The 21,096-nt window shown below is 36.7% G+C and overlaps 1 protein-coding gene and 1 long non-coding RNA gene across 2 annotated transcripts in view; one reads left to right on the top strand and one right to left on the bottom strand.

The window, feature by feature from the left end:
- DRD3 (dopamine receptor D3) overlaps positions 1-21,096 on the top strand; it is a 1,635,526-nt gene that overhangs the window by 303,495 nt on the left and 1,310,935 nt on the right. The window lies entirely within an intron of this gene.
- Positions 3,575-19,181, bottom strand: LOC122803515. The gene is made up of 3 exons (XR_006365126.1): positions 19,169-19,181; positions 8,103-8,238; positions 3,575-3,855 (listed from the first exon to the last, which is right to left on the bottom strand). It is a non-coding gene; the product is annotated as an uncharacterized LOC122803515 (long non-coding RNA).

Below are 21,096 nucleotides of genomic sequence, written 5' to 3'. Positions count from 1 at the left end.
ACATGCTCCTTTCTACTCCAAATCCCATCAATATAGAGATTGCTGAAAACTATCATATTTCAACCCTGATACCCTTAACAGCATACTCTCAGCAATAAACTGGTCCTTCCTCTATCATCTTCCCCTAGAAGAAGCCGTCCAAAAATTCAACAGCCTCTTTCTTAACATTCTAAACTCTCTAGCCAAAGTAAGGAAGGTTAGAATCAAAACCAACTATATCCCCTGGCTTTCATCTAATACTCGCACCCTCATGCACAACAGGGATTTGACCTGAAGAAACTGGCAAAAAAAGAAATTGCCTACCAATCTTCAATATTACAGAGAACTATGTAACAAAGCTGAAAAAACAAGTCATCCTTGACAAGAAAAATTTTTATCTAAAGCCACAAGAAAACCCCCAATCTAACCTCAAAATATTTTGGACTGCTATAAATAAACCGCTACACCCAGGCAAGCGCTCTCCTCCTAACCCCTCCCCTAATAGCTCTCCCTCTGACACTGCTACCCTTCTTAACACCTTTTTCATAGATTCCATACATAAACTCACTAAAAAAAACAAAAGATTAATCCCACTACCTCTCCACCCTCATCATCCCAAAATACCTATTTCTCTCTTAAATCTGTCCCCACTGCCTATATTAGATCATTGCTTAGTAAACTCAAATTGTGCTCTCCATCAGCTGAATACTTATCTCTTACTTTCCTTAAGATAGCTGCTAAATCCATTGCTCTTCCCATTTCCATTCTATCAAAAGATCCATTGAGGCACAGTTCCTAATATATGGAAAAAATTCTATGTCATTCCCCTTCATAAAGGAGGAAATTCTACAGACGCCTATAACAACTTCAGGCCAATTGCTATTTTATCTCCTCTATCAAAAATTCTTGAAAAAAGTATACATCAACAGCTCTTTTCTTAACTTTTACAAGATAATCTCCTCACCCAAACCCAACATGGTTTCCACCCAAACCATAGTACAGCTACTGCACTAGTGTCCTTTACTCAAACTATCTCTAGATCCAGAGACAACAATAAATTACTATCATGCCTGTTCCTTGTCCTCTCTAAGGCCTTTGACAATGTCTTTTACAACCTACTTCATTCCAAACTCTCAGATCTTAACTTCTCTAACTCTACTCTTTCCTGGTTCTCTAGCTATTTCTCTAATAGATTTCAGTCTGTCAGATGGCACTTTGCTCCAAGTCCAAACAGGGCTACCCCAAGGCTCCAACCTTGGACCTCTTCTATTTAACATTTTTATCAACAACCTATAACTATCCTGTCCTAACTCCTCCTTAGTTCAATATGCAGATGACTCTACTGTCATTTCCATCTCTGTCAATCTCTCCCACCTTTACTCACCCAGGAATCTCAACACTCTATGGAGAAATGGCTAACATCTAATCAACTCCTCCTTCTCATCCCAAATAAAACTAAACTCCTTCTCTTCCTTCCTAAATCTCTCCAACCCCTTAAATCTACCTTTCCTCTCTCCTCCCTAAACAACACCACTATAAAGGCTGAATCCCACACTAAACTACTCGGGGTCATTATAGATGACCAGCTTAAACTTGATCTTCATGTCCATAACTGTATTAAGAAAACTCATCAAAAGCTCGGCCTTCTTTACAGAAACAAAAGATTCCTCACAAATGAATCCAAACTCACTCTAGCTCAAGCCTATCTACTTCCAAGTCTATTTTATGCTTCACCTATCCTCACCTACCTTCAAACAAATCTGCTGGCAAAACTTGAACTCACCTATAATAAAATTGCTAGATTTGCTGCAAACCAACCCTATAGCTCTCACCTCTGTCTATCCCTGAAAAAGTTAAACTGGCCAGAATTACACCGTCGGCTGCTACTGCCTCAATTTCATTTGATTCACTCCATCCTTAATCAGCCCCACTCTTGTCCCACCTTCTCAACTCTCATCTCTCCTTATATACCTCACCGCACACTCCGCAGCTCCAAACAACACATGTTGCAAATCTACAAAGCTTGGTAACCTTCTATATAACCACTCTGTGGCCACTGCTTGGAATAAGCTACCACCATACTTAAGAGCAATCACCAACAGAAACTGCTTCAAAAAAAACTCTAAATGACTATCTACTAAACTCTAGGACTTGCTCCTGCCTTGACCCTACTTGATATACATTTCCCCACCCTCTGTCTTATCACTTAACTCCTCTACTGACCTATATCCACCTTCTGCCTTGTCACTTCACTCTCCTACTAATCTATTTCATTTTGCCCTTCACTTGAAAGAAATCGTAATGCTCATATGATTTTACTGATATTCCGGATTAAGTTGAACTAATGTTCTGTCATATGTTTTCTAGTTTTTATACTTTATGTGTATATAACGTAATATACTTTGTGCAATTACTGCTATACTGAAAGCTATTGAATGTTAATATCTCGGTACTTTTAATGTGTTCTTTTAGTTACTTTGTTGTTAATTATTGCATATGTATGTTTTTGGAGCTTTTCTTCTCGGGTCTCCACTGAAAAAGGGCTTCCGCCCAGTTGGACTAATCCAGTCAACAAATGCCGAATAAATAAATAAATAATCTGTTACACATGTTTTAGTGAGTCTTGTTTGTAAACATACATGCACCTCACTGATTATTGGTAACAGTTGCCTGGTGCCTAGAGTGAGGTAATAGGCTAGAGGTCATCTGAAATTAATATAAACAATGTTTAACAAATGTTAACTATATTTTAATTTTTGGTACCTCATTAATAATGTATAGTCTAAGCATAAAACAAAAACAACAGTGTAGACTACATATTGTCAGAATTAATACAGATACAAGTTCATGACATTGTTATAAGAAAGGAGAAGCAAATGTAGCAACAGTAATCTTTCTGTTGTACATAGTAAATGGAAACATTGTATCACATATGAAGCATGAGCAGTGACAGCAATGTAAGGCTATATAATACATCACAGTAAGGGAGAGCATTTATATATATGATGCAGCTGGTTGCAGCAGGAGATCTGATGTTCTGAAAGGAAGGCAGCAGAAGCTTAGGTCAGTTAAGGTTAATATGCATTAGTCATTACAGACAAAATGGCAGAGGAAGGAAATTAGTATGAGCAGAGGACATAGTACTGTGGAAGAAAATAGGGAGGGAGGAAGGAACAGAAGCGTTTGCAAAGTATAGCATTAGGAAGCACTAAAAAGCTGTTTTGGTACCAGAAATGTACATACATATGCTCTGTGCTTTTCAATGGTAACTTAAATGTGATTAGGAAATAATATTAGTGAACTGCAACCTGAGAGCCATGTCTGTATTACTGTGAGGTCAAAAGAGTTAAAGGTTTAGCTGGCATTTCATAAGCTACTTTGTTGAAACCAGGACGGTATCAGCTCTTAAAGGCAAGTTTAACAGTTCAGTCTTTTATTTCAAGGTGCTTGCAGAGTACAACTTAAACAAGACTTACAAGGTCCCTAGTCCTGTATAACATTCATTAATACCCATACATATTATTTCTGAATGTTTTGTAACCGCTTTTCACTTCTTACAATTCATTAGTCGAAATTAGCAAAAAAAAAAAAAAAAAAAAAAAAAAAAAAACAGCAGAATTTCAGGCTGAGGTTGGCAAATCGTAGAGTATTTCATTAAAAATAGACGTACATATAAACATAAGCTGTGGTGGATAGAAGGCCCTACAAATAGAAACAAAATCACGTATTAAACAGTGTATATTTAAAATCTTGTCACAAAAGTGGCTCTGATACTGAATAAGTACTTCAGGTTTACTCTCTATAGCTGAAGAATCCAAAGGTGACAATGGAAATGAAACTATGAGTTCCTCCATTCTGATACTTTTCATCTGGCATCTGCAGAAACAAAACAGAAACCAGTTTACACAAGGACATAGGGTGCTCTCTGCTTTTATAATCAGTATCTTAAACCCATTTAAACAAGGACATGGGGTGCTCTCTGCTTTCATAATCAGTATCTTAAACCACTTCACACAAGGACACGGGGTGCTGTCTGCTTTCATAATCAGTATCTTAAACCAGTTTACACAAGGACATGGGGTGCTCTCTGCTTTTATAATCAGTATCTTAAACCAGTTTACACAAGAACACGGGGTGCTCTCTGCTTTCATAATCAGTATCTTAAACCAGTTTACACAAGGACACGGAGTGCTCTCTGCTTTCATAATCAGTATCTTAAACCAGTTTACACAAGGACACGGGGTGCTCTATGCTTTCATAATCAAGTATCTTAAACCAGTTTACACAAGGACACGGGGTGCTCTCTGCTTTCATAATCAGTATCTTAAACCAGTTTACATAAGGACACGGGGTGCTCTCTGTTTTCATAATCAGTATCTTAAACCAGTTTACACAAGGACACGGGGTGCTCTCTGCTTTCATAATCAGTATCTTAAACCAGTTTACACAAGGACACGGAGTGCTCTCTGCTTTCATAATCAGTATCTTAAACCAGTTTAATCAAGGACACGGGGTGCTCTCTGCTTTCATAATCAGTATCTTAAACCAGTTTACACAAGAACACGGGGTGCTCTCTGCTTTCATAATCAGTATCTTAAACCAGTTTACACAAGGACATGGGGTGCTCTCTGCTTTTATAATCAGTACCTTAAACCAGTTTACACAAGGACACAGGGTGCTCTCTGCTTTTATAATCAGTATCTTAAACCAGTTTACACAAGGGCACAGGGTGCTCTCTGCTTTTCTAATCAGTATCTTAAACCAGTTTACACAAGGACACAGGGTGCTCTCTGCTTTTCTAATCAGTATCTTAAACCAGTTTACACAAGGACACAGGGTGCTCTCTGCTTTTCTAATTAGTATCTTAAACCAGTTTACACAAGGACACGGAGTGCTCTCTGCTTTTATAATCAGTATCTTAAACCAGTTTACACAAGGACACGGGGTGCTCTCTACTTTCATAATCAGTATCTTAAACCAGTTTACACAAGGACACGGGGTGCTCTCTGCTTTCATAATCAGTATCTTAAACCAGTTTACACAAGGACATGGGGTGCTCTCTGCTTTTATAATCAGTATCTTAAACCAGTTTACACAAGGACACAGGGTGCTCTCTGCTTTTCTAATCAGTATCTTAAACCAGTTTACACAAGGACACAGGGTGCTCTCTGCTTTTATAATCAGTATCTTAAACCAGTTTACACAAGGACACGGAGTGCTCTCTGCTTTTATAATCAGTATCTTAAACCAGTTTACACAAGGACACGGGGTGCTCTCTACTTTCATAATCAGTATCTTAAACCAGTTTACACAAGGACACAGGGTGCTCTCTGCTTTTATAATCAGTATCTTAAACCAGTTTACACAAGGACACGGGGTGCTCTCTGCTTTCATAATCAGTATCTTAAACCAGTTTACACAAGGACATGGGGTGCTCTCTGCTTTTATAATTAGTATCTTAAACCAGTTTACACAAAGACATGGGGTGCTCTCTGCTTTTATAATCAGTATCGTAAACCAGTTTACACAAGGACATGGGCTGCTCTCTGCTTTCATAATCAGTATCTTAAACCAGTTTGCACAAGGACATGGGGTGCTCTCTGCTTTCATAATCAGTATTTTAAACCAGTTTACACAAGGACATGGGGTGCTCTCTGCTTTCATAATCAAGTATCTTAAACCAGTTTGCACAAGGACACGGGGTGCTCTCTGCTTTCATAATTAGTATCTTAAGCCAGTTTACACAAGGACACGGGGTGCTCTCTGCTTTTATAATCAGTATCTTAAACCAGTTTACACAAGGACACGGGGTGCTCTCTGCTTTTATAATCAGTATCTTAAACCAGTTTACACAAGGACATGGGGTGCTCTCTGCTTTTATAATCAGTATCTTAAACCAGTTTACACAAGGACACGGGGTGCTCTCTGCTTTTATAATCAGTATATTAAAGTATCACAACCCTCCATCACTGCTTAAGCAATATCCTCCATACGGGTGTAAATAAAAGAGAAGCTTGAGGCACCTACTGTGACATTCCTAAGCATGCCCGCACTTGCTGTGAAGTACAGGAGATATGCTGCATGTGCAGGGAATGCTGCACGTATTCCTGTGGTTTTTATTAGCATAAGACTAATGGTGGCATTTCAGTGCTATAACTGATGCCTGCTCTAAGCCATGGATGGAATAGTTTATAACACTTGTAGGCCCAAGACAATCAGACGTCATTTGTAGGGTAAACTTTTGTATCATTTTTGTACATTATCTCATTCAACTCAAACATGGCATCATCACGGTTATCCTGTTAAATAATTGGACCTGATCTGATTGCTATCATGTGCAATAGTCTCACTTCTAACCAGAATTCATTTAGCAATACCAGCTGAGGCAGAAAACATGACTTGGAAAAATTTCTTACATTTTTATGAAGATCTTTCTGGACTGTTAGGGTTTAAAAATATTTTTCCCCTAAGACCCACTTAAGAAAAGCAAGGTATCTACAACCATTGTTCTGCAATTATAAACTTGAGGCAAGATTAATCATATTTTAAAATAAATGATAAACCCGCATTGCTTGTTTTTCTTTTTACTGATGTAGCACTAATGATATATGTCAGCCATTTCCCTGGGATTTATCAATGCCCTGCACATGTCTTGCTGAAGTGAATTTGATCTGACATGTTTGTGTGATGAACAGCATTGATAATCAAATACACAGGAAGCCGGTAGACACTACACAACTTGCAACCTCAGGTCGAGCCCACAACACAAGCTCATGGCTACATCATGGTAAGGAAGTGCTCTACCTATTTGTGTGCAGAATGTAAACAAAGGAATGTACACAAATAATATTCAGAAGCAAGTGCAAGCACAAGTCACAGCAACGGATAGGCAAATCAGGAATACATAAGCATGTGGAAGCCTAGAAATAAATGAACAAGAAAGGTTTATACTATTGTACATTGCACTGAGTGTCTTCATGGACATGTGGAACATTTCTGGCATTGTCATTCATATTAACAGACACAAAATCTTCAGAATGAAAAACGTGTTCTTGGGAAAGTCATGCTAGACATAAATCTTTAGAACTCCACACAGGCACATGTCTCAAATTCTCAGTGCAGAAATACTGGAAAAACAAATACATAAATGTGTGGACAAATGCAAAACATTATGGAACTCTTGCACATACTGCTCCCACAAGTTGTGAAAGTGATTACAATAGCAGTTGTGGCAGTAGCATGCATGCTGTGAAGGGTAGGAAGTGAAACACAGAACACATCAAAATAATTATAAACTGCAAATCTCAAGGATATACAGCAGAAACACGGTTGCTGTTTGGAAGAGCAAATAACTTATGTTGTTGTTGTCTTTCGGCTTTTCCCGGTTAGGGGTCGCCACAGCGGAACTCCTGTCCGCTAATGATTGGCAGTAGAGTTTTATGAATGTCGAGGTGCCAGCTCGATGTTCAACCTTCCACGAAGGCACGCCCATTTATGCATGTCTTTCGAATGTCCATCCAACCGCGGGGAGGACATGCAGACTCCACACAGAAGGCACTCCCCGCACTCCAGCCAAGAATCGAACAGGAGAACCTCTTGCTGTGAAGCAATAATGATACCACTGCACCACCGTGGCTGCTGCAAAAAACATTACAGAAGTGGAAATCATAACAGGTGAGATGTATGTACATGGGAGATGTGGGATATGTCATGAAACCTGTAATTTGATGGAAATCTTTCCAGAAAACAGCTATGTGCAGGTAGGTTATTTGTAAATTTTATGTCTGTAAATGAATATTGACATGATTAAATGTGAGAAGAAGAATGGCTACAAAAGCATTACAGGCAAGGAGAGGTAACCACAACACAAGTATGGACTACTTCATTATTGTGTAACAATAATTACTTTATTCATTGCTTCACATTCAGATGGTATTGGAAAGCCTGTCAAGCTAACAATTGCATTAAATATATACAGTATTAACTCATGCTGCCACACCAAAATAGTTAAGTGTTGAGAAAGACATATTTGAAGGGCTTCTGACAACAATGTTGGAAAATGACTACTGAATTGAGCATTGTGTAGCAAACATTAGTAATACTTGGATCACAATACAACGTACCTCACAAACAGTTGTAACATCACATCGGGCTGACAGTGAACTGTGGAAACTGCTAGGCTTGGCAAAATTTTATAGACCGGTCTATATCACTGTTGATGTCCTCTGTGCATCATCTTTAAATTCCATTGTGTGACACCTTTCATGCAACAGAAAAAGCAATACATACATTGTTAAACTGGGCATGTTCACAAGAAAGTACAGCAATTAGGGCTCAAGATAACCCACCCATCAAGAAAACATAAAATCTTACACATCATATCTGTTGAGTAGGCCATTCTAGCATGCCTGTATGTCCGTTTGTTTTTTACATACTCATACAGAGTGGACAATGCTGGATGTACATACATACCCATGTAAATCAAACAGTCTGCAGAACTTGTGAAGTTGCTGCTGACACCACAGAAGAAGTCATAAAACAGTTATAAGAAGAAACATAGTTGAAGGGATAACCTGAGCTTTGGGCTTCAATGTATGTGGACTGCCCTAAAGGGAGTCTGTTACCCAGGGGATTGAAACACCGCACCTGTGACAGTGCTATCACTAAGTAGCCTTGCACACATTAACACATGTTGAGTAAGCCATTCTTGCCTGTTATCGCTTGAGTCTGAACACAGTAACATAAGTTACACACTACCAGATTTGATCATCTGCCTAATTCAGCATGCTCTAGTTCTGTGCACTGATGACACCACTCAAAAAATCACATCACACTTGTCAGAAAGCAGACGATTGAAGGAATAGGTTTTGAAGGGAATTTGAAGCTTTTCTCCCAGGCCTCCATTGAAAATGGGCATTTCAGTTCCCAGATGGACTTTCCCATACATAAATAAATAAATAGCTTAAGCAGAGTATTACACTGTCCACCACTTCTGGGATCAAAATCCAAGTTGAATTATATCAACATATATGCTAAAGTGTGGGTAGTTTTAGGAAGGAACAAGAAAGTACTCACTAGCGCTATCTTCTCTTACAACAAATTGAAGAGGAAACGCTGTATGTATGCAAAAAACTTGAAATTTAATGAAAACAGCTCACAAATACACACTCGACAAAAACATGATAGACTCACTCAATATAACATAGATAGTTTAGCGCTTTCACCTATTCATATAGGCTTCATCAGAACTAACTGTTTTTTTAAACAAATCCATTTAAATAACCTTAATGGCGCGAAAACTCGTACCAATATTTAAAGCTGTATACACTTATTCCAAACTACATTTCCTTACTCATTTTTTTGAACAACTTACAATACATAAACCTATTTGACTGTGGGTTTGAAATCCTTATTCCATATAAATAACAATGTTAAAAATAAATGTACATAATTTATATATTATAGAAATAATTCTCAATATTAAATAAACCAAAAAGTAGCCTATGAATGTGTTTATGTGTATATAAATAAGTCTAATGTTTAAAAAGTTATAAAGTAGCAATTTCTGACAATATGAAGTAATGTAAAAAAATTAGCAATTTCTGACAATATGATGTAATATAAAAAATTGTGATATTAATGTAAAAAATGATGATGTAATGTAAAAAATTGTGATGTAATATAAAAAATTATGATGTAATGTAAAAAATTAATGTATTGTTCAAGACGAATGGAAAAATTAAAAGACTTTTGAATTAATTCTATATATCATATTGTAATTTGTGGTATACTAAATTGATTAATATAAAAATATGAAAATAATTGATATGTAATCAACCTGTGTAAATTATTTTTATATAAAATGTTTGTTGATGTTGTTAAAATTGATTGTTTAAAATTAATTGTTTACATACTGTACCTAACAAAATGTAAATGTACAATTCTCTTTTGCAAAATGTTATATTGGACACTTTTTACATTTTGTTAGGTACAGTATGTAAACAATTAATTTTAAACAATCAATTTTAACAACATCAACAAACATTTTATATAAAAATAATTTACACAGGCTGATTACATATCAATTATTTTCATATTTTTATATTAATCAATTTAGCATACCACAAGTTACAATATGATATATAGAATTAATTCAAAAGTCTTTTAATTTTTCCATTCGTCTTGAACAATACATTAATTTTTTACATTACATCATAATTTTTTATATTACATCACAATTTTTTACATTACATCATAATTTTTTACATTAATATCACACTTTTTTATATTACATCATATTGTCAGAAATTGCTAATTTTTTTACATTACTTCATATTGTCAGAAATTGCTACTTTATAACTTTTTAAACATTAGACTTATTTATATACACATAAACACATTCATAGGCTACTTTTTGGTTTATTTAATATTGAGAATTATTTCTATAATATATAAATTATGTACATTTATTTTTAACATTGTTATTTATATGGAATAAGGATTTCAAACCCACAGTCAAATAGGTTTATGTATTGTAAGTTGTTCAAAAAAATGAGTAAGGAAATGTAGTTTGGGAATAAGTGTATACAGCTTTAAATATTGGTACGAGTTTTCACGCCATTAAGGTTATTTAAATGGATTTGTTTAAAAAAACAGTTAGTTCTGATGAAGCCTATATGAATAGGTGAAAGCGCTAAACTATCTATGTTATATTGAGTGAGTCTATCATGTTTTTGTTGAGTGTGTATTTGTGAGCTGTTTTCATTAAATGTCAAGTTTTTTGCGTACATACAGCGTTTCCTCTTCAATTTGTTGTAAGAGAAGATAACATATATGCTAAGTAAGCTAGTCCTTCCTGTCACCAGGTGGTTTAGTACATACTCATATGAGGTACACACTGCCAGATTTAAACACCTGTCTATGTAAATAATACAGTCTCTACAGCTATGAACTAACAGATAATACCACAGAATAAGTCATAGCACAGACATCAGAAAGCATACAGTTAAAGTTTCAACTTAAGCATTGTGCTGACATACATATGACTTCCCTCAAACTAGAGTACCACAGCTGGGACATCAAAACCTTGTGTAAATGTTAGAAATAAGTGAATTGTACACAAAACATCTGTAGAATAAGTCAGTCCTGCCTACTATCATTTAGTAATATACTATACTCTTGAACTTGGTTGGCTTTGAACCCTTGTCTGCCTAACTTTGCAGTTTCTAAGCTGTGCAGCAACTGCTGACAACACAGAAGAAGTCTTCCCAGTACTTAGAAAGCAAACATAAGAAAGGATATCTTGAACAGGAGGTCTGAATACATAAGGGTTCCTTTAAAATGGAAAATAAAACTTTGAAGATTAAACCCTTCACCTTTGGTAATGTTACCCCTAAGTTCCATGATACATACCACATCATTTGAGTAATATATTCATGTCTGTCAGTATTTACTTACACAATGACAGATTTGAACACCTACCCAAGTCCACATTCTGTAGAATTGTGCATTAACCTCTGACACACCACAATAAATCATATCACAGCGGTCAGAAAGTGCATACCTGAAGGGATAAGAGATTAAGCATTGTGCTGGAATGCATATGGCTACCATAAAAGTGAGTACAAAATGTTGGCTTTCTCTCTCCCAGTGTAAATGTGTCCACTGAGTTGATTTGTACATATAAGATCTGCTGAGTAAACCATTCCTGCCTGTTACTATTGTCTTACATACTCACAGTAGTGGGTCACTGTCCGATTTGAACACCTGCCTAAGTCCATATTCTATAGCTGTGCATTTGGCACTGGTGTCACAAAACAAAGCTGTCAAAAGCATGCACCTGAAGAGATAAATTAAGCAGTGTGTTTGAATGGATATGTTTTCCATAAAATGAAATACAACACTTGGGGGATCCCCATCTAAACATCACTGCTAACTAGAATTTTGTATATCAAATCTGTTGGATAAGGCAGTCCTGCCTGTTACTATTTGCTGACATCTTCACACACTCATGTTAGGTACACATTGCTGGATTTGAACACCTGCCTATCTAAGCATACCTATCCCCAAGTCAAGCGTTAACTGCTGACACCACAGTAGAAGTCATATCACAAGCACCAGACATCACATAGTTGAAGGGAAAAATACACGTGTGTGCAGGGAATGGGCAATGTGCTGCATCAAACAGACACTCTGAATGTGTGGATCAAAAATCACAACATCATACTGTATTAAGAAGTCAAACATCACCTCAATGGTACATTAAACTATACAGCCTGTTATACTTAGAATTTTTTCTGCTCAGACTGATATCAGTCTTACTTGTTATGCAAAGGGGATAAACATATTAGTATGATGAACACTGATGGAATGTGACCAAAGGCAAATTCATCAGTTTTTGAGATGTGAAGCATCATTTACTGCTAGTTATCTTTGCTGTTTGATGCCAAGCATTATGCAATGGTGGTAACAGGAGTAATTTATTGTGTGACTTGAAAATGCTATGTCTACATTTGTTACGTCACATGAATTTTTGTGGTAGGAAATGTGCTGTATTTATGTGAGTAGTATGACTATGGTTATATACACATTATTGGAATGTAAGACATGACAGACTAACTGATATGTTCTAATGTAATGGTGTTATTGGTTAACACATAAAGGGACTTGGACTCAGAAATGTAGCTGGCTCAACCACTGTGCTTGTACCATGAATCGGTGCCCCACCCCCTACAAAAAAAATACTTTATTAAGCCAATCACTTCATGATAGCAATTGGCTTATTAAAGTTAGATCCAGCCCCGACTCTTACATTCAAGAGCATAAAAAAAGCACTTTACTGTATTATGCCAATTGCTACATTGCTGATTACAGACAGATCCATGCCTGCCCCAGTTCTTCCATTGAAGAGCAAAAAAAAAAAAAAAAAAAACAGACATTCCTACTACTGGCACACCAACCACGTGGCCAGATGCATGAACACCCCCATCCTTCCCCAGCCATTCAGGTCCCATTTCTGTGCCCTGTACCCTGACCCTCCATCGTATATAGCAAACAGTTGCTATAGTTTATATCTTGCCTGCGGAGAGCACCACAGAGCTCATGCTTTAGTTAAAAAGAATTCTTTCAAACTGTGGAAATTTGCTTGCTACAAATGTAGCAAACATTTGCTACAGTTTATACCCTTCCTGCATAGAGCACCATAATGCTCATGTTTTAGTTAAAAAAAATCTTTTAAACTCTAGCAAGTTGCATTGGAAGGGCCATGGAGATGCTGTGGCCTGGACAGAAACCATGTTGGGTGTGGGTGAGTAAGTTATTATGTAGTAAGTATTGCATAAGCTGTTGGTAAAGGCATTTTTCCAATAGTTTGGAGATAGGAGATAGAATGGCTATAGGTTGGAAGTTACTTAACTCAGTAGAGCTTCCGTCTTTGTGGACAGGAATAATGTGTGACATTTTCCACATGTTGAGAACTTTAGATTCAGAGCGTGATCTGTTGATAAGAATACTGATAGGATATGTGACAGACAAGAAAGTACCACCACTCAGATAAAGCTGGTTATACTAAATAAACTTAAGAAAATGTAAAAAATGAAGTAATCCAGCAGCACAACACCAACAGTAGAACAAATCTATACTTGCTAGTATCAAAAGACTTTCACCATACAGGCTTCATCAGGAAAATAGTCAGACAATAAAAGAAGCAGCTTTAAATATCCTAATAAATCTTGTAACTGAAATCATGTCACTTTTATAATTAAGTATTTAAAGACACATGCATATACATATATGAAAATGTGTATAAAAAGCATAATACATAATAATAAAATATAAAAATGAATAAAAAGGTATATAAATGAATTAAAAGATAGAATAAAATGATAAAAATATACATTTTTATATATTTTTATTATTATATATATTATGCTTTTTATGCACATTTTTCACACACACACACACACACACACACACACACACACACACACACACACACACACACACACACACACACACACCTTGTGTCTTTAAATACTTAATTAAAAAAGTCAAAAGATTTCAGTCACGAGACTTATTAGGATATTTAAAGCGGCTTCTTTTACTGTTAGACTATTTGCCTAATGAAGCTTGCATGGTGAAAGTCTTTGGATAGATACTAGCAAGTATAAATTTGTTGTACTATCAAGTATCGTGGTGCTGTTTACTTCATTTTTACATTTACTCAATGGTATGCAACAGACTCAGCAACAAATTTAAGGTACTCTGGTAGGAGGTTATCTGCCGAGGCAGAGTATGTTTTAGGTTTTTGCAACATTTTTTATGAGACCTATAGGGATGGGCTGGAGAAAGAAATTGGTTGGGTTATTAGAAAGGGGATTTTGGTAGTTGTAGTGGTGAAGGTTAGGGAGTGAGGATGAGGCAAGATTGATGGTAATAGTGGAAGAAGAGGAGCTGGAAATAGGTTTGTGCACACTTCAGATCAGGAAAGCTATAGACTGTATAAAGTGGGTGTTGAAGTTGTTAGTTATTTGTAAAGGTGGGGCATCAGAGCAGGGGCAGTGTTCTTTTTTGCTCCCAGTTTTAAGTAGGGATGAGATGGAGGACCAGAATTTCTTAGGGTTAGTTTTGTGCTCATGTTGGATGTGGGTGTAGTATAATTGTTTCTCTTTGTTTACATGCTTCTTTATTTAGTTGTGAAGTTGTTTGTATATTAGTAGATTTTCCTCATTTTTATTTTGTTTCCAGTGTTCCCAAGCTCTGTCCCATTTTTTTCATGAGACTTTTTACATACTTTAATTAACCAAGGAGAAGGATTGTTTTTGATTTCTTTTTGTATGCACTGGATCAAGGGTATTAAGTATATTTAGAAAGGTAGCGTTGAAATACTGCACTGCCATATCTAGAGGGAGATGTTTCAGGACTGACCAATTTATATTCTTTAATAGCTCATTGAACTTATCTTGAGAAAACTTAGATTGTGGATGCTTTTAGGTAGCTGAGTGGTGGTTCTGAGGGTGAATGTGGGTAGGTGATCAATTAGAGTATTGGAGAGTGTGCTTGTAGTAGAAAAATTTGCAGGATGTGATACAAGAATTCAGTCTAGAATGGATTGCTGAGTATAGTCTTTCCTGTATCAAGTAGGACAGTTAATGATTTTAGTAAAACCATAGAAGTAAATGCTATTGGATGGATTTTGAGAAGAGAGTGTTTGCCAGTCGATGTTCACATCACCTAAAATGATTATCTCATGGTTAAATGTCTGTGAGCTCCAAGACAGTATGTCTTATTATCTCATGGTTAAATGTTTGTGATCTCCACGATAGTATGTCTTTAATTATGGGCATATTTTGTCCTGGGGGAATGTATAGTACTATGATACATATATGTTTGTTCCTATTAAGATTTTGAAAGGATATAAGTATCTCTGTGTTTGTGAAAGTAAGGATGCTGTGAGTAAAAGGTGTGATACTAAAGGTGTCAGGGTAAAGTAGGGCTACTCCTCCACCTTTCTTTTGAGTTCTGTCAGGTCTTGCTATGCTAAAATTGGAGGGTATCATTTCCAAGTCTTTTACCTGAGAATTTAGCCATGTTTCAGTTAAGGCTAGGATATCTGGTTTGTACTGGTCAGTTCAGGCATGGAAGGGGGCTATTTTGTTACATATGCTTCTAAGGTTCAATGTCATTATATTTAGGTATTTAGGAAATGTTCTAGGGTTTAAGTTAGGGTGAACGCCAGGATTTGGGTGGACATCTCCACATTGTTGCAATTTGGAATTAAGGTAGGCATATTGTGTAGTACATTTTTGTGGCAACAGTTGTAAGTGGTTTAACGTATGGTTTAACATGTGGAGTGATAAGGAATTTGGGAGCCAAGTAGTATGCTAGGGTATTGTAAAATAAATGGGGGGAGATATTAGCGAAACTGCTGGGTTGAGACAGGTATGGGGAGATAGAGGTAACTGATGAGAAATAATTTGTTGGGGTTTGAGCAGATGGTGATATGGCATGTGTGAGGAGTAATAGCAAAGTGGTGAGTCAGAATATTGCAACCATTTTTAGTTAATAGAGTATGCTTGTGAGGACTTGGTGCAAGTATAGATGGTGTGTTTAGTCTTTGCGTGTGATATAGTGTTACTAGGCAGGGATGGATGTATATGTATAGTTAATATGAATAGCAGGATTAATTAGTAGGATGTCCTGATTGGATGTTGGAAATGTTGGGTGGAGTCCTGTGTGTACAAGTTTAGAAGTAGTTGGGGTGGGATGGGAATTGGCAGTAGGGTAGGGGACTGGAGCGGGCTGACCCACAATAGTGTTGGAAGCAACAGAAAAACAATAGTAGTTTAAGGTAAGTATTGTATATCCCATAGAATAGAAATCATTGAATGCTGTCCTTGTTTATTAATTTATTTATTTTTAGTTTTCTTTTTTTGTTTTTGATTTTAGTAAAGTATAAGCTTAGTCTAAACAGGAACCTTGCCAGTTTGTGGGTGGACGGCAGTGGAGATAGAGATGGGAAAATAGATTTGGCCAATTGTGATATTTAGTTACTAAGAAAGGGTTAAAAAGAAGCTGTGTTACTATTGGGAGGAGGGGGGTTCCTCATGCTGCATGCTTGCCAGAGAAAATGTAATTGCTTAGCTAAATCAGTCCAGAAAAATGTAGTATCCCTACTTTCTAGCTGTTCCCTTCTGTTGGCTAAGCAACGTGGATGTTTTTTAACAATATCTTTGGAACCTTTTCCGTGGGGTGCTGGATGGCCAGTGGCAGTTAGTAATGCCATGCTGCAGAGTTCTAATTGTACATGCAGTTCTTTATGTTTATTCTGATATGTTTTCCTCTGGTATAATTATAACGCGCACTAGATTTCTGGGTGAGCATGCAGCTAAACGGGGGATCCTGTGCGAGAGAACTATTCTGTTGGGGACTAAGTAAAAAATGGATTACTCCCAAAATATCAGAGTATGATTTTATTTCTCAACATTTAAAACATTTTTAATCAGTCAGGCATTACGGATGTATCACATTCATTATTTCTTCAGGCTTAATGCCATTGAGATGCAATATGTTACCATATGTAAACTGCAGATTCCTGGCTATACTGCAAGGAAAAATGTTTCAACACAAAAATTTTAATGATTGTAAGAATCAGAAGCTGTTAACCACAAATATAAGATAAGAGGACCCATTACGGTCAAATAGTCTTATTACATAATGTGCTTCAGGACCAAAAAGGACTGCATTGCCCTTGTAGTCCATTTGTACTAGCCGGACACCTACAGTACTATGGCTATGCTTAATCAGGTTGGGGGCTCCTCAGTGTGGTGTACTTGTCTATTCATTTCAGAAAAGATCTAAGTAATACAGCTCTGAGGAAAGTACAGATGAGACCCGTCAAAAGAGTTCCCAGTTTCAAAACCTCCAATAAATTCTTATCAGAAGTAAAAAGCCCAGAACATACATTCTAAAATGGACTGAAAATGCCCCATGTTATATCATACATTTCATGGAATGATATTCAATGCCTTAAGAGAAGTGGGTTCTAAAACTACAGCCATCTTCTTTTGTCAGGAGACCTTCCTTTTATTCCAGAAACAACAGCAGGTGGTCAATGGACACAAGACAATACATAAAACCAGTCTGCGTTTGCTTACTAGTGGAAATACATTTTTGTTTCTAACTGCCCTTTATACAGAAAGGAAGAGGTTACTATACATGGTAACTAGTAACAAAGACATTTTCAGAAAAGTCCTACGTGACCTTAATGAGATGGTAAGTACTGTCAATTTTAATTAGCTCTTCTGTTTTCGCAAGCATTATCCATGTAGCACTAAAAGTAGTGTACAAATCACAAAAAATATGCTTACAAAAGGTCAATCTACGTATGGGGTGAAACATGTATATACATTGCACGATATGGATTCTCCGAGAAGTAATTAGTTATTTAAGAAACACTGTTTTCCTGTGTATAATTATTCAAAAAGAAAAAATCTTGTTAGAAAATAAATAAAGGGTAAATAGGTTGTCATTTGTGCTACACCTAACATGACTCATTATGGTTTATACACTGTACTGTTAACCCTAAAGTCTGTCTTGAACCTCTTTGGGGATGCCTTTAAGTTTTCTCTGAGGTATGTCAAGCTGAACATTAGTATATATAAAGTTGTGGGGAGAAGGGTACATACCCCTGCACTGACTGGTGCAGGGAGGACTCATCCCCTACAAAAATAACTTTAAAGGAGACCACTGATTGTCGACATTTGCTGCTTTCCTGTATTTTTGAAATTATATCGCTGTACCTGTAACAGGTAACTGTCTGCAGCCTATCTGGGCATGGGTTGGCTTAATCTTATAGCGCTTTGCACAGTTTTCCCACAATACAGAAGAGAAAGGACAGTGTTTTATGATGATGACTTAGAAGTGAAGCACTCTGAAGCATATGGTTGCTCTGACTCTTTTGTTGTTCTGGTTTGATCCTTGTGTTAGGAGAGTCTGAACAGAGGTTTGCCTACACATCTGCAGACTGACTTGTACATCAGATAAGCCATCTCAGATTTGGTTTATATAACAACAGATCAAAACTAACTAGCTAGTGATTCATTTAGATATTTTATATATTTATTTTTATTTGTTAACAAGGTAGGAACACTGGTCACAAACCCTTTTCATGCACACAGGCAAAAGAACAGCAAAGTTTTACAATAAAATCAGAAAACATGATGAACACGTAGACAGAAGCAAAATAAAGTTTCATCAATACATCAACTTAACAGTAATTAAAGATTGGTACAAAAAAGAAACTAAGGCAGAGTACAGAAATTAAACATATGTGCAATTAAGGAATGCATTGACTTAAACTGGCATTGAAAATGCACTTTCACAGATGTACGCATACTCATAGATGCAAAAGCACATATACACATGAGTGCACACATACACAAACACGCGCACACACACACACACACACACACACACACACACACACACACACACACACACACGCACACACGCACACACACAAAGGTGCATGTGGAGTCAAGCATGCACTGCAGATACATCCACACACATACAGACAGACTGATGTGCCAAAAAATAAGCATACATGCATGCTGCTTTCACTTTCTTTCTTCCTGAACTACTTTACTCATTCAAATTTTTTTAGGGAGCTCCTTATAATTTTTTTACAGACCTTCTTAAGCTCAGTCATCATGTATCAGTGTTGTACTATCAGTGTGTTCATTCGTAATGATCCCTGCGTGCTTCCATCCACCATCTTTACTTGGTTATGATCTAAAGTGTAGAAATGCCATTTTTTGCAAATGCATTTGATAACATCTATGCAGACTGAATTCAGTTTCCAGGAATCTGTCCTAGAGAGTACCCCCAGATGGGAGAGGCAGCATAAGAAAAGCAGATAAATGCTGAGACACCCTTGGATATAGTTTCCTGAGTGGATCTGTCTTTCTTGTCATCTTTAGCCTATGCGTCCAGTATCTCTGTTCCATAGCATACCTTCTGGTCAGTCTTTTGGCTATCAACTCATATGGGATATTACCATATTTGCAGGGGGTGCCATGCAGAAATATGAGACAGCTGAAACTGACATCTGGAAGGGCAGTTGTAAGCATGCAGTTGATTTCTTGTATGTAAAAAGATTGAACCTATGCTCCTTTGGAGTATTTCACTTACAGTGAGGTACAGCAATCCCACAGCTAGTATAAATAAATACATAGTGGGGCTGTGGAGTTTATTACTGTTTGTTGCTATGACAAACAGTTTCAGTTTGTGACAGCACTTTTTAGTGTTGATCAGTACTGGATCACACTTCTGTCATGAAACCATTTATAGCAACTGTTAAAGTTATCTTTTTTGTTTTGTCTTGAAATACAGTGTCTCTGTCTGTATCATAGCCCTCTTATTTTCTTTCGGGAAATGTGTCTAAGCATCTGCATCCATATTTCTCATTTCCATTTCCATAGTCAGCTGTCTGGGTCTGCTTCTCTAGGAAATCCTTTTATCCACAGATCTATTATCCATAAAATATAAATTGTCCTTTACTGGTCATTATTGTAAAATGTACTTACTGTTATTTAATTACAGCATTTTTCTTTTTTTGATAGGTGCACTTTTTATTGGAAGGCTGAAGGATCCTATATTATATGAACGAAAGTTCATAATCTTGAACGCTCTGAAGAGTGAAAATGCTGGACCTCGAAGAGCTTCTTTTGGGATCGCAGTACAGTGAAGGTTGGCATATTTGCCCTTTCCTCACTGTAGTGCGATCTTGGAGTTGGTATATATATATATATATATATATATATATATATATATATATATATATATATATATATTGGGCCTCTACAATAAGGAGTTCGAGGTCCGGCATTTTTGCTCTTTAGAGTGTTCGAGATTATGAACTTTTGTTCATATAATGTAGACCCAGCTGAGGTATGTTTGCTTATATATTGCCTTATTGTGATTCTTTGAACTGGGGATGACACTGCATTCACATTCTATGGCATTACTTAAATCACAATAGTTTTATTAACGATCATTCTTCTGACATGACTATGACCACTAAATCCATTTAAATACCTTTCGAATCAGGGAGGGTAGGAGGGGCAGGCCTAATCAGTATCAGAGATACAAATTCCACACTGTTTCTATCTTTACATCTTACTTCATTTTTAGACTATCTCTTCAGAATTGCTGTTTCTTTCTTTTCTGAGGAAGCTCATATCATTCTAAACTACCCCTCAGTTATATGGCATTCAGCTATCTCTTACCCCTTGCTAGGTTACACCCAAGTAAATGTCTTGGCAAATGGTCATTTTAACAACTGTGATTCTCTACATATTTATCCTGTGCATCTCTTGAAGCTGACCTTAACATTAGTGGAATCACAAATCAGCAGAATTCCTTTCTCAGCTGTTTATGCAGTAGTTCTCTTCCCTTATCAAGCCTATTACAAGCAATTCTCCAAATGTTGTACAGACAAACAGAGTAGGCTACCTATTGACACTATACTCCTCTGTGCTCATCTTCTTTTTGTGTTGTCTTGTTTTAATACACTTTCATAATATATTGCTATTTATTATTTGCCTGCCCCATTTTAGA

Source organism: Protopterus annectens, chromosome 5.part1 (assembly GCF_019279795.1).
Source record: "Protopterus annectens isolate FY-2018-M chromosome 5.part1, PAN1.0, whole genome shotgun sequence".
Classification (NCBI taxonomy): domain Eukaryota; kingdom Metazoa; phylum Chordata; order Ceratodontiformes; family Protopteridae; genus Protopterus; species Protopterus annectens.
The sequence above is the reverse complement of the archived record's forward strand: the minus strand, read 5'-3'. Positions and strand labels throughout refer to the sequence as shown.